We start from the raw sequence: 13,204 nt of genomic DNA, 5'->3' as shown, positions 1-13,204 counted from the left end.
TTGCCATACATGTATAGTAGCTATGATACTGTATAGAACAGGAATGGAATTGTTGGATCTCATGGACACACTATTAATTTTACTAGACTTTGAAACATTCTGGTTGTATATTCTAGGGGAATGGGTAACACTTTGATTAATTGTCAGTGAGCCAACGAAGCAACCCAAGCTTTTATATATAAGCTTACATATGTAAAATATCATCACAAAAGCCTAATGTACTCTGAATGATGCAATATAATTAATTAACCTAACACTAGACCAATGAAATAGTATAATCTATAGTATTTTGTATGATTAAAAGTATTTTTTGCGTATATTTACTCTTTTCCTTGATGTATATCCCAATCGGAACTGAGTAAGCACAAGTGAGGCCATTTGAAAGATAAGAAAACTGATCTTTAGTCAGGAAAGAAACACATCCAAAGTCACAGAGTGTAAAAATGACGGACCAAAGACTTCATGCAAAATGTTCACGACTGGTCCAGGAAAGTCTCCATTGACTTCACTGTGCTTCATCAAAGAAAGGTTAAACTTCAGAGCTTTAAGAAAGGAATGGAGCTTTATGTTCATACATTTGAGAGTTGGAGGAATTGAGATTTTTTTCTAACATGTAGTAATGAATGAATAAGGAAAATGAATTGTGATCTCAGAAAATATATCCTAGCTGATGAAGAACACTGGGGTGGAGATAATATTATTCACTGATATTTTCTGTCCCTCTACATTTCCTGTCTCCCACACAGCACTGGGAAGGTCACCATTTAATGAGCTGTGGCCAGAATGACACATGCTTCTCGACCACAGTATCTCATTGCCAGAGGTCCAACTTCTAACTTTTTTTTTCCCTACCTCGGCAAAATAAAAAAAACTTTTTGAGATATTATTCTATTTTGTAGAATCCATATCAGTGTGGGTCTAAACAGCCAACTAACAATGAACATGTAAAGTATGCAGTAAATGAACTTCTGATGTGTTAAGCCACCAATATTTCAAAGTTAAGTTTTGTTACAGAGCATACACCTAGCCTGTGATAACATCCAACCAAAAGAATAGTGACAACCAAATTCTTGATGCTATAGATGCTAGTTGCTCTCTTTATGACTTTGAACCACACAGTTGTATTCTCACACGTGTATATTTATGACTCAGTGGTCACAGTATGATCTTCTTGCTATCACTGTGGATCCAAAATACAGAAGTATAGCTCCATATTTGTTTACTAGTATCTGTGGGATAACATGAAGGTGTTTCTTATTTACATTCAAGTTCTTGATAGATTGAAGTTTGAGGCAACAAGTCTTGATAAGGACTTTCAGAAGGTGATTTCCAGCAAAAAAATACAGAAATCTGTAAAGAAGTCAAAGAATAATCCATAAAATAATCTGTAAAGTCTGTAAAATAAGCCATAAAGAATAATATAATCTAAGTCCTCAATGATTTGTCTCCAAATATATGCTCTCTTACTCTAAAGATTAATTGTGTGGATTTGGGGCCAGAGTAACTTAATGGCTGCTCTCCAAAAAAGGTAGAGGGTGAGTTCAGTTTCAATCATGACTAAAACTACCCAATGATTCAACAAATGGTGTTGGGAAAACTGGACATCAACATGCAGAAGAATGAACCTGGACCACTTTCTTATACCACACACAAAAATAAATTCAAAATGGATAAAAGACCTAAATATGAGGCATGAAACCATAAAAATCCTGGAGGAGAACACAGGCAGTAACTTCTTTGACATCGTCTGTAGCAATTTGTTTCTAAATATTTCTCCTGAGGCAAGAGAAACAAAAGCAAAAATAAACTATTGGGACTTTACTAAAATAAAAAGCTTCTGAGTGAAGGAAACAATCAACAAAACTAAAAAGCAATCTATGGAATGGGAGAAGATACTTGCAAACGACATATCTGATAAAGAGTTAGTATCCAAAATCTATAATTTATCAAACTCAACACTCGAAAAATAAATAATCTAATTAAAAAATGGGAAGAAGTCTTGAATAGGCATTTTTCCAAAGAAGGTGTCCAGATGGCCAACAGACACATGAAAAGATGCTCAACATCACTGATCATCAGGGAAATGCAAATCAAAACTACAATGAGATATCACCTTACCCCAGTCAGAATGGCTAAAATCAACAACACAAGAAACAACAGGTGTTGATGAGGATGGGGAGAAAGAGGAACCCTCCTGCACTGTTGGTGGAAATGCAAACTGGTGCAGTAACTCTGCAAAACAGTATGGAGTTTCCTCAAAAAGTTAAAAATAGAACCACCTTACAATCCAGCAGTTGCACTAGTAGGTATTTACTCACAGGATACAAAAATACGAATTCAAAGGGACACATGCATTCCAATGTTTATAACAGCACTATCTGCAATAGCTAAATTGTGGAAACAGCTCAAGTGTCCACCCACTGATGAATGGATAAAGGAGGTATGGTATATATACACAATGGAATATTACTCAGCCATAAAAAAGAATGGAATCTTGCCATTTGCAAAAACGTGGGTGGAGCTGGAGAGTATTTTGCTAAGTGAAATAAGTTAGTCTGAGAAAGACAAATACCATATGATTTCACTCACATGTGGAATTTAAGAAACAAAACAAATGAGCAAAGGAAAAAGAGAGAGAGGCAAACCAAGGAACAGACTCTTAACTATAGAGAACAAACTGAGGGTTACTAGAGGGAAGGTCGAAGGAGGATGGGTGGAATAGTTGATGGGGATTAAGGAATGTACTTGTCATGATGATCACTGAGTGTTGTATGTTACCAATGAATCACTGTATATTTTAACCTGAAGCTGATATTACACTGTACATTAATGAACTATAATTTAAATGAAACTTGAAAAAAAACCCTACCCAATGGTTAATTTTTTCCAGATATTAAGCCAGGTGAGTATCAATCTACTTGGGTTACTAGTATTTAGTTTTGAGGAAGATAAAGGAAACTATAAACATATCCATTAAAATCATTCTTGAACAACAGAAATAGGGAGAGATAGTAGGGACTTCTTTAATCATTTTGGTATGAAGAATGCCAACCCAGCTAATATTGGGACATTACATGTGATGCATTGCTGATGGGCTGGAAAATAATGAGTTGCTAATAGAACATAAGTTTTTGAGTGTCTGAACATGTTTTGTGTGATTACGCATAGAAAATTTTAAGTATTTTTGTATTTTGTATTTGTGATTTGATGTCTGTCTCTTATAATGAACGATTATTTGATGAGAGAAAATAATGTAAGGTTTTATAAATAAAGGATGGTTATTGTGTTTTCATAATTTTTAACTAATGCTTAACCCATAGAGCTGTTGCTGACATTTCCCTTCTTCTCTTAACAATATAACATGTTTCTAAACTGGAAAATGGAGATAAAATTGGGACTATATTTCCTAGGCTCTCTTGCGGCTAAGTATGGGAAAATATTTAAGTACTAGCCGACAAAACGTGAGAGTAAGTAGTAAATCTCACTTTGGAGTTACACACTTAAGAAGAAGGGTATGTATTCTCATTTCCCTTTTCCTTTCTGCTGATTGGGATGTGGATGTCACAGCAGGAGGCCCTTCGTGGATCCAGAGGTGAAAGCCACATTTTGGCAATAAAGAATCTACCTTTCCATCCCTGTTTTTGGTGCAACTATGTTGTCATAGAAGGCAAAAACCTGACTTACAGTAGCCAGAGAATATTTGACATATAAAAGCCATGTATACCAGTAGAGAGTAGATGCAAATACTGAGAAATATCTAAGAATACCTAAAAAGAGCATACTCTCCAATGTCTACTCTAGCGAGGGCCATGAAAATTAGCATACAAAGAGCCAGAGAGGAAAATGGATAAGTTAATACCTCCCCGAGAAGGGAACTATGACATAACTTAAGTATTTTATGGCTTTTGGGGGGCAGGGTGTCTCCATAATTCCTGCCTTAGAACATATTGTAATTGCCATAGATCAGTGATTTCACATTTCTCTTTTTATCTCCAGGTTGAAGTTTTATCATTGTCTTTGGTCAAGTCCACATTTATATAATGTAAGTAGAAATAGGGCAAATAATTTGTCTTTCGGCCCTCACTGCAATGAACTACTTCTGTTTTTGTTGTAGAGAACGACAAAGATACAGTAACTCCAGAGCAACAAATGGTTTGGATTATTGTCCTTCGTGAGCTGGTGAGTTGTATTTTAGGTGTGGGGAAGAAGGTAGATGTGCCTATTTGGTGCCTATAGAGAAGAATGTGATTGGGAATGTTCCTCATCTTCCTTTAAGAATAGAAATTCTGTATATTTGAGCTAGATTTGAGCCTAATGGAACTCTGTGGCCTCCATTACAGCTCAGTGTGGTCATGCAACACATGTTGTCCAGTGTAATGTGAGAGAAGATCCGCATTTTCCTTCAGACCCATGGCCTTACAAGAATAAATATGTCTTCCCCTTCTCTGTGTCTTTTCTCATTGGGTGCTGCACAAGTATTCTGTGGTGGGAAGAATATTATGGTGTCATTTCCGTGATTGTGTTATATCATATGGCAGAAAAACAAAACAAAACAAAACGTTATCCGGATGAGCCTAATCTAAGTACAGGAGTCCTTTCAAGGCAGAGTGCTCTCTGGATGGTAGAAAAGGAAGTCAGAGTGATTCAAAGCATGAGAACTGTTTGACAAAGAGGAAGCTCTCTGTTACTGAAATGGAGGGAACCTCTTGAACAGATCCAAGAGCAGCTTCTAGGAGCTGAGCATGAATGACTCCTGGCCAACAATCCCAGTTCCATAACACAGGCCGCTGGATTCTGCCAACAACAGCAGAGAACTATCAGACCATCCCCAGACTTTCTGGGAGTCCAGGCATCCAGTACATGGACTTCAGCCTTATGAGATGACTGGATTCTGAGTAAAGAATCCACTCAGGTCCACCGGGACTTCTGATCTACCTTTGCCGTGCCCATGGGTCCATCCCATCCATTGCCTTCCTTTCTTGACTGCCTGCCCTGAGGAATTCAGACTTGCTTACCAGCCCTTAGACTCATGTAATCCAATTGCTTGTGATAATGTTATACGCTTGAAATGAGGGGGATTTCAATACCAGAAACCTTTCCATTTTCTGTCTGAATTAACCCTAATTGACACACAGTTGTGGCAATAATTTCAACACACAAAAAAGAACCAGGTAATGAAGTTGAGAAAAATATGCTGCTAGCTCTTACCTACATCTGTTACCTGTAATAATAAAACATAAAATTCTAACTATATCTGTGTTTCCAGTCAGCTGTATTGTCAACTTTATATACCTGCAATAATATATTTCATCTCTTTCAGGCTTTTAAATTAGTTATACCTTGATTTTATTATTTTTGGATGATATATACGTTGCATATTCATCACACTAAAGAGTGTACTTCATATAGTAAATTAATAGATGGATGGATGGATGGATGGACAGATGTTTGAAGTCATGGATAGATACCCATGGGTGAGAGTTTCTGTACGGAAAAGAGAATTGCACACTGTGTATTCCAAGTGTGCTCAACACACAGCTAGTAGCTTCCAGGTTGTCCACAGAATCACTTCTAGTTTATGCTTTTGTTCATTTTACCAATGGTGAAAAGAGTCATCGACCACATTGTTTAACGAAACAGTTGAAATCATCCTCTTTCTTCTAAGAATTGTACATACCCAGTGAATATTCCTGTCATCCACATTATAGACGAGCATGGAGAGAGGGAGTGAAATTAAAATTTGCAGACAAGTTAGGATCATTAGGACAATCACAAGTCCCTGTTAAAAGAAAATAAAATGTCATGCATTACCTTCCACTTTGATGATAGTTTAGAAAGTTTTATGTCAGAGCCCCACATCAGGCCATCAAAAGGGGACACATCACATTATAAAAATGGTGCAATGAAGTTGGGTCTGAACCCACAAATCTATGTGCTGTTACAGAAAAGCAAGAGTTAGGGATGATATTAAACATTCTTGAACATACTAATACAAGATGGGAAGTAAAACTTGATGACATTACAGAATTCACAATAACTACTCCACTTTTGATTTTTATTAAAATCATTATTATTATTATTATTATTGGTGGTAGGGTAGGTTATTAGTAATATTACTATTGAAGTTATTGTTACTCAGTCATGGAGATCAGAAATGTTGCCAAGGCTTGCAAAGCTGACTTTTCTCAATAAACAGGGCAGAAATGGTAAGGGTTAAGATCTCCCCAGTGAAATACTAAAATTTCCCAGTTTTCCACTGGACTCAATTCTAATTAAAACCAGAATGTCTCCGGGGTGCCTGGGTGGCTCAGTTGGTTAGGTGACTGACTTTGGCTCAGGTCATGATCTCACAGTTTGTGAATTCAAGCCCTGCGTTGCGCTCTGTGCTGACAGCTCAGAGCCTGGAGCCTACTTCAGATTCTGTGTCTCCCCCTCTCTCTACCCCTCCCCTGCTCATGCTTTGTGTCTCTCTGTCTCTCAATAAGAAATAAACATTAAAAAAAATTAAAAAAAAAAACCCCAGAATGTCTCCTAAATTTGGAACACGCTTTAGGGTAAAAATTAAATAACAGTTGTGAAAATTTTTGTCATTGTCCTCATAAGTAAAATGTGTCTTCCCACACTCCAGTGTTCCTGGTTTCTTTTACCGCTTTCTTCCTGATTTCTTTCTCCTCTATTTCAGACCATTCGTCTGCATTTCTTTCACATGGCTTTATTGCAAAAAAAAAAAAAAAAAAAAAAGGATTATGCTCAAATAGTGGCAAGTCGGAATAAACATTCATTCTCCAGGTAGCTTTGGGTAATAACTTATTTTTAAAATCCTAGCAGTAATGAATATTATAATAGAAAATAATTTTTAAAAATAAAGGATAAAGTAAAAATTTCCCCAATCTTTGACTCAGATTTTAATATCATTCTAGTTTTTCCAGAAAAAATAAAATTTAGACCACAGAATTGGGGCTCTCTGCCATTGAAAAGAAATAGTTTTTTTCTCTTTCTAATTGTTGCACCTGTAGAGAGGCATTTGGAAGGACTCTGGAAGCAAGAATTTTTGTCATGTTCTTGAAATATACCAATGATCAGGTTTCATCTTCATCATGCTCAGATAAGCGTTCAGTCTTCTCCAAATTCAGGGGGATAATACTTACAATTGCAATTGATTTGATGCCCAAACAGAGAGTTTCCTTCTTGCAATCATAGCAGAAATTTTTTGTTAAATTATATGACAGAATACAGATCCCAACAATCGAGACTAATGTGCTAAGAGTGTTAGCACCTATATTCTTCCTCAGCTGGAAAAAAAAAAAAAGACATAACTAGCTTATAAGTTAAGGACCAAGGGTTTCTAGACCCTACATGTTGGGGAGAGAATTCTGATTTCATTGACTTATCCATGAGATCTACAGGCATTCATCATCCTTATAGTGCCAATTTGGTTCAATGATAAATCACAATTGCGAGAAGAAGAGTTAGATAAGATTGATTTTTCATGAACACATACCGTGGATAGGATAAAAATATTACGTGCGTTTTTGTCAGCATCTCTTGTTTTCTCCTCCTATTAGCTCCTCCCTCCACCAAAGATAAAAATCTGCCTTGCTCAAGCCTAAGCCATGTTTTTCTCTTTATTAAACGTCACCCCACCCCATTACCATAACGAGGCTTGAATAGCTACATAAATCTTTACTCACTCTTCTTATGGTGACGAGATATGGGGATCAGAATTCTAAAATCCAGGGAGATCCAGCCTGTCTGTGTCTAGACATAGGATGGTCACGTGATTCATTGGGCCAAAGGGACAGTTACACGATGAAATGTACTACAAAATAATGAATCCCCAGGGTGACTGGGCTTCACGTGGGAAACTCAGAGTGTTATAAGTGCTCATTTTCTCCCTGAATGACGAAGGGGAAGGTTGTTAGCTTACCAGTGATTTTGTTTGCTTCTTGGCAGACACAACAGTCAGAGATCCAGACACGATAAACTGTTTAGAAGATAAGAAAGGTATCTACAGAGCAGTGGCTTCTTCCAAGTCGCCTTTCCACCCTGTTGCCAGATGCATATCTTTCTTCATATCTAGTACCTCCCCCCTCTACCCCCCACCTGCCAGGGCCATCCCTTCAGAACTCAGAGGAAAGCAGATGATTAAAGTGTGTGCACCACACAATTAAAGTACCACAGTTATAATTTATTCTTCTGACCAGTAAAATTCCCTTAGCTAAATCAGAGAAGGGGACGTAAAAACCACAGGGTGAAATGACTTATTCAATGTGGAGAGAACAAAATAAATAAATATAACCCAAAGACACACTTTGGGGTGCAGAAAAGGGAACATGTGAACTCAAATTACATGGCGCTTTTCTCAATGTGTTTGGCCAAGAAGGGTGATGACTTAAGAAGAGTAACACCTGCTTACCCTTCCCACCCAGCAAATTCCCTAATCCAAATATTATTACATTTCAGAGATGCTTCTCCCATGTGTCAAACCCAGGATTTTCTTCTCAGCAAAATGGCAAGATCGTTACTGAATAGCTTCAGGCTATACAGCAATGAATAGAACTTAAGGGTATTATTATATTAGAATATATATTAAAGTTCAGGTTGGGAGGGGCGCCTGGGTGACTCAGTCAGTTAAGCATCGGGCTTCAGCTCTGGTCATGATCTCACAGTCAAGTCTTCAAGTTGGCGCACCCCCCCCCCCCCCCGCCCCCAACAGGCTCTGTGCTGACAGCTCAGAGCCTGGAGCCTGCTTCAGATTCTGTGTCTCCTTCTCTCTCTGCCCCTCCCCTGCTCACACTTTGTTTCTCTCTCTCTCTCTCTCAAAAATAAAAAAATGTAAAATAAAGTTCAGGTTGAAAGTTAAATCTTAACTAAGTGTCATTGCAAGTACTCTAGAATTGGCAAGTTGTCACAAAAATTGTGTGTTGAGTTGATGAATGAATGAATAACGGATTAAATAATAATAATTTGAGATATAAGTGAGATACTCACAGACAATGCCCCCCATAAAGGGAAGCCTGTGTAAATTGAGAAGAAAATAGTTGGGTACATTTCAGAATCAAAAGCAAAATATCCAATTATCCCATAAAAGATGCATTTCACACCAATCATAATCTGAGCCACCTGGGTAAGAGACAAAACAAACCAAATTACCAACCATTCAAATTAACAAAACAAAAACAATGTCTTAAAGACAATGGTGAGCATTTCTCAGGAGAGAGAGAAGCCCTCGGTCCAAACATCACGGTCACCCATTTTCAAGGTTTGAATCCCTTGAATATTATGAAAAGATCTACTAAGAAGAGTCAGTTCCTGGAAAGTCTGCTTTTTCTTTTTTCCCGGAGGTCTGCCCGTGGGGGTCAACCTTGCTCCAATAAGATATAGTCACTATTAGGCTCATCTAAGAGATTAGGACTTCTATGGTCTCCTCTTAATGCATCCCTCCCATCCTCCTACAAATGTGGTCCTTTGCTTTTAATTGAAGTGTCTTTCTTCCACACCACAGAATGGTCGACAGGGATAATAACCTGATGCCTCTATGTCAGGATAATTAGCCAGAATAACCCTCTACCCTCAGGATATGCCCCAGCTTCTGGTTCAAAATTCTCTATAGTGTTTACTTACTTACCCCCAGAGCTTTTAGATTCCCCTTCAGGAATTTCTGCAGCTTGTTGAGCAAATGTTTCAGGGTACCAGGCTTTTCAGTCTTTCCTAATGGGGTACTTTGGTTTGGGTTTGGAGGAATGTCCACAGTCTTCCCATCAGAATCCGAAGTTTTGCTCATTCTGTAATAGATGGCATCAGATATGCACCGTCATATGCCCAATACTGTTAATGCTATTATAATGGAAGTAGATAGTGGGCTTCTTTTATCTGAAGTCTTTATCGTATGAAGGGAAGGCATTGGCCAAGTGATACTTATGTGTCCATGCTGCTGACTCTGATATCACTGATGTGGTCAGCATGGAGAGACATGACAGAGGTTGAGAAATACCAAATCCTATGTAACTGTAAGATAGCCTCCAAGATTTTTTTTTCTTTTTAACATTGCATGTGGCCACAGACTTGTATAAAGAACCCCCAATGGGAATGGTGATATATCTATTTAGCCTTATCCCTGGTGGAGTAAAAATCACCTGAGATTTAAACGCAAAGAGTTTTGAATGAAAGACATTTCCCTTTAATTGAATTAAATATATCATGTAACTTATCATCCAAGATAATCTTAGGAATGAAAGAGAATAGGAGTGGTATCCATAATTATAGGAGAGACCTGGGGATACACTATGTAAAAGCCACCTTAACTTTGATCACTGTGTGGCAATGAGAGGTGTATTTAGTTGAAACCCTAGGTTTGTCAACATAAAATATAATCATGCTTATGCTTCATAGGTGTGACACTGGAAATGATGTATCCAATTTTTTTAGTATCATCAGAGATGTAACGTTGCATAAATTCTAGTATTATCTTCTCAAGAAGGTAGGGTGTGCTTTGGTACTCGTCAAAAACAATGATGGATTTCCATTGTAGAACAAACCCAAGAGGGGTTTCCTTCATAAACTAACTCATTTTGAACCTTTTTTTTTTTTTTTTTTACCAAATATTCGCTTTTTATTTCTATGTCATCATTTACTCTATCAATTTTAGGACTATTTTGTACCATTAAATTAAGTTGGGGAAATAGGGGCAGACTTTGTTCCTTATTACGTTGGTATTTGTGATGCTATCACTCTCCCTATTAGGTTTCAGTTTAGCTTTGCTTACAATTTGTACAATTCCTTCTTATGTTTTCTCCTCTTATTATGCTAATGATATGGGATTAGACCCTTTATATAGCTATTTATGTTTAGATTTCCTGAATCAAAGTGGAAACATAGTTTCTGGCTCTTGAGATCCATGCTCAATGTCTTTAAAAAAAAAACAAAGAGTTAGTGTATATCAGTTCCAACACTCTTTGAGTGTGTAAATTTCTTTGCAGTCTCCATGAAAAGATTAAGATATCATGACATGGAACTCCTATGGGACACTTAAGATTAATCATAAGTATTCGATGTTTCTATTCCCAGTAGTTGCTTTTCATTAAAGAGCTGAAACAAGGAATTTATTTTGTATGATCACACTGGAAGTGCAAACGAGAGAGATTTTTTTTTCAATTTCTTTGGTGGATGAATCTCGTTCATTAATATTTCATAAATAGAGAGGATCTCATCAATCAGTTGTTCTATGTTTTTAAAATGTGACCCTTATATCTAAAGATGGTGAATAACTTGCCCAAATTCAGACATATTTATAGATGTGGGACCAAAGAGCTATGGGTCTGATAAGTAAAAATCCGCTCTTTAGGCGAAGCCTGCCTCAAACTAACACATCCTTTTTTTAGCCTCCCGAAGCCCACACGTAACAGGTTTGAGTGTTTGAGGGAGCCATTGCTCCCAACGTAACTTTTTTTGGGGGGGGGGAAACACACTATTGACCCCCCAAAGTATCCCCTATCACGCCTCACTGCAAATGTCACTATGTATTCATCCATTCACTCAACAAGTATGTATTTTTAGATTAAAAATGCTGACCATAATACCGGGCACATTTTTATTCACTAATGCCTTTAATGATATTTTATTGCAGCTATGTGATTATCATCTGTAATATTCTATCAAATTGTAAGCCTGTAGTTGAACCTGTTAGTGCTCCTTGAAGCTACCATCCAAACGGTCAGTATTTTGAGTAGGACTTTCACATTTACAGCCGTCCTCTTTCTAACGAATGCTGCTCTCCACCTCTGTTGCCTACTTAGAGAATGACGTTGCAGTATTTCTTGGTTACTCAACAATACAAAAATTAGCCTTGTTTACCACGATGTCCTCACCTTAAGTATTGACTTCAAAGCCCAATGACACTTTATGTGTTAATATAGCTTCAGACCTACCTAATCCTCCTCGTCGTGTCTCTACCAGATTAGTTATAAAACTCTCATGATTCTAAAAATATTATTATGAACTTAGCTGACTCACCCATGTCCATTCTTGATGTTCTGAATTTCATTTGCAGATCGTAGACAGAAAAGTTTCTGCGTCACAATTCTAACCAAATTATTCCCCTGTATCTTACATTGGGTCTTCTAGAAAATAGGGCTGGAGACAAACTTCCTTGGTAAGCTAAGCCTTACTATCTACCCGCTGATGGGTAAAGTTGTTTGCATAATCAGAAAGTCAGAAAGCAGGAATGTAGACAAGATCAGATGTGTCTACGTCACTGAAACTTTCTGCATTATCTTTAAAAATTTCCTAAAATATATGACGTTGAATATCTACCAGTGGAAAGAAAGGAAAAACTGTCTCTGCCTTGAGCCCACATTCTGTTCAGTCTCTGTCAGGTTCCACGGCTTTCCCTCTCAGAACATAGACAAAAGTACTTTCTGGTGCTCTGGATAATGGGGGAAAAAAAAGTTCTACCTACCTAGTGTTGTTCCACCACACAAATGTGGGAGCCTGTCCTCTTCTTAAGCTTATGTGTCTTGTATGTGTATCAAAGACTGTGCCAACATGTAGGGGAGAGAAATCTATGCTCAGATCTCTGTGTTTCCTCATTTGCTATATTTCCACACCTAGAACTCTAGATAAGCAGTTTTGATGTACATCAATAAAATCGATATAAATCATGTTTTGTTGCTCAAAATTAGAAGCATTATCACTGTGGGGTGCCTGGTGGCCCAGTCAATTAAGTGTCTGACTTTGGCTCTGGTCATGATCTCACAGTTCATGGGTTTGAGCCCCATGTTGGGCTCTGTGCTGACAGCTCAGAGCCTGGAGCCTGCTTCAGATTCTGTGTCTCCCTCTCTCTCCTTCCCTCCCCTCCTCGTGTTCTGTCTCTCTCTCAAAAATAAATAAATTTTTTTACAAGCATTAGCACTGTAATCCTCAATACCAATTTATACTTTTTTTTTGTGCTCACTTTCTTCGCATTTCTTTCCATTAATCTGACAAAGACTATATTTTTTCTTTTAACTTACTAAATAAACTTCTTTCCTTTGGAGAAATTTCTAGGAAATTCATATTTTCAACAAACTTTTCTTGGTCTTTGTGTTAGCACCTTATTAACTCTAACTTCACTAAAATAAAATAAACATAAACATGAGCAAAAACAAAAAATAATTATATTTCCAATGACACTTAAATTTATATCTAGCTAGCTATATCTATCTAT

At 37.4% G+C, this 13,204-nt stretch overlaps 1 long non-coding RNA gene across 1 annotated transcript; it reads right to left on the bottom strand.

Annotated features, from left to right (window-relative positions):
• Positions 1–2: 2 nt before the first annotated feature.
• Positions 3–8,135, bottom strand: LOC125933079 (uncharacterized). Its single transcript, XR_007460867.1, has 3 exons — positions 7,149–8,135; positions 5,678–5,779; positions 3–1,350 (listed from the first exon to the last, which is right to left on the bottom strand). It is a non-coding gene; the product is annotated as an uncharacterized LOC125933079 (long non-coding RNA).
• Between the last annotated feature and the right edge of the window lie 5,069 nt (positions 8,136–13,204).

Source organism: Panthera uncia, chromosome D1 (assembly GCF_023721935.1).
Source record: "Panthera uncia isolate 11264 chromosome D1, Puncia_PCG_1.0, whole genome shotgun sequence".
Lineage (NCBI taxonomy): Eukaryota > Metazoa > Chordata > Mammalia > Carnivora > Felidae > Panthera > Panthera uncia.
Note: the sequence above shows the minus strand (reverse complement) of the source record. Positions and strands in the feature narration are given on the sequence as shown.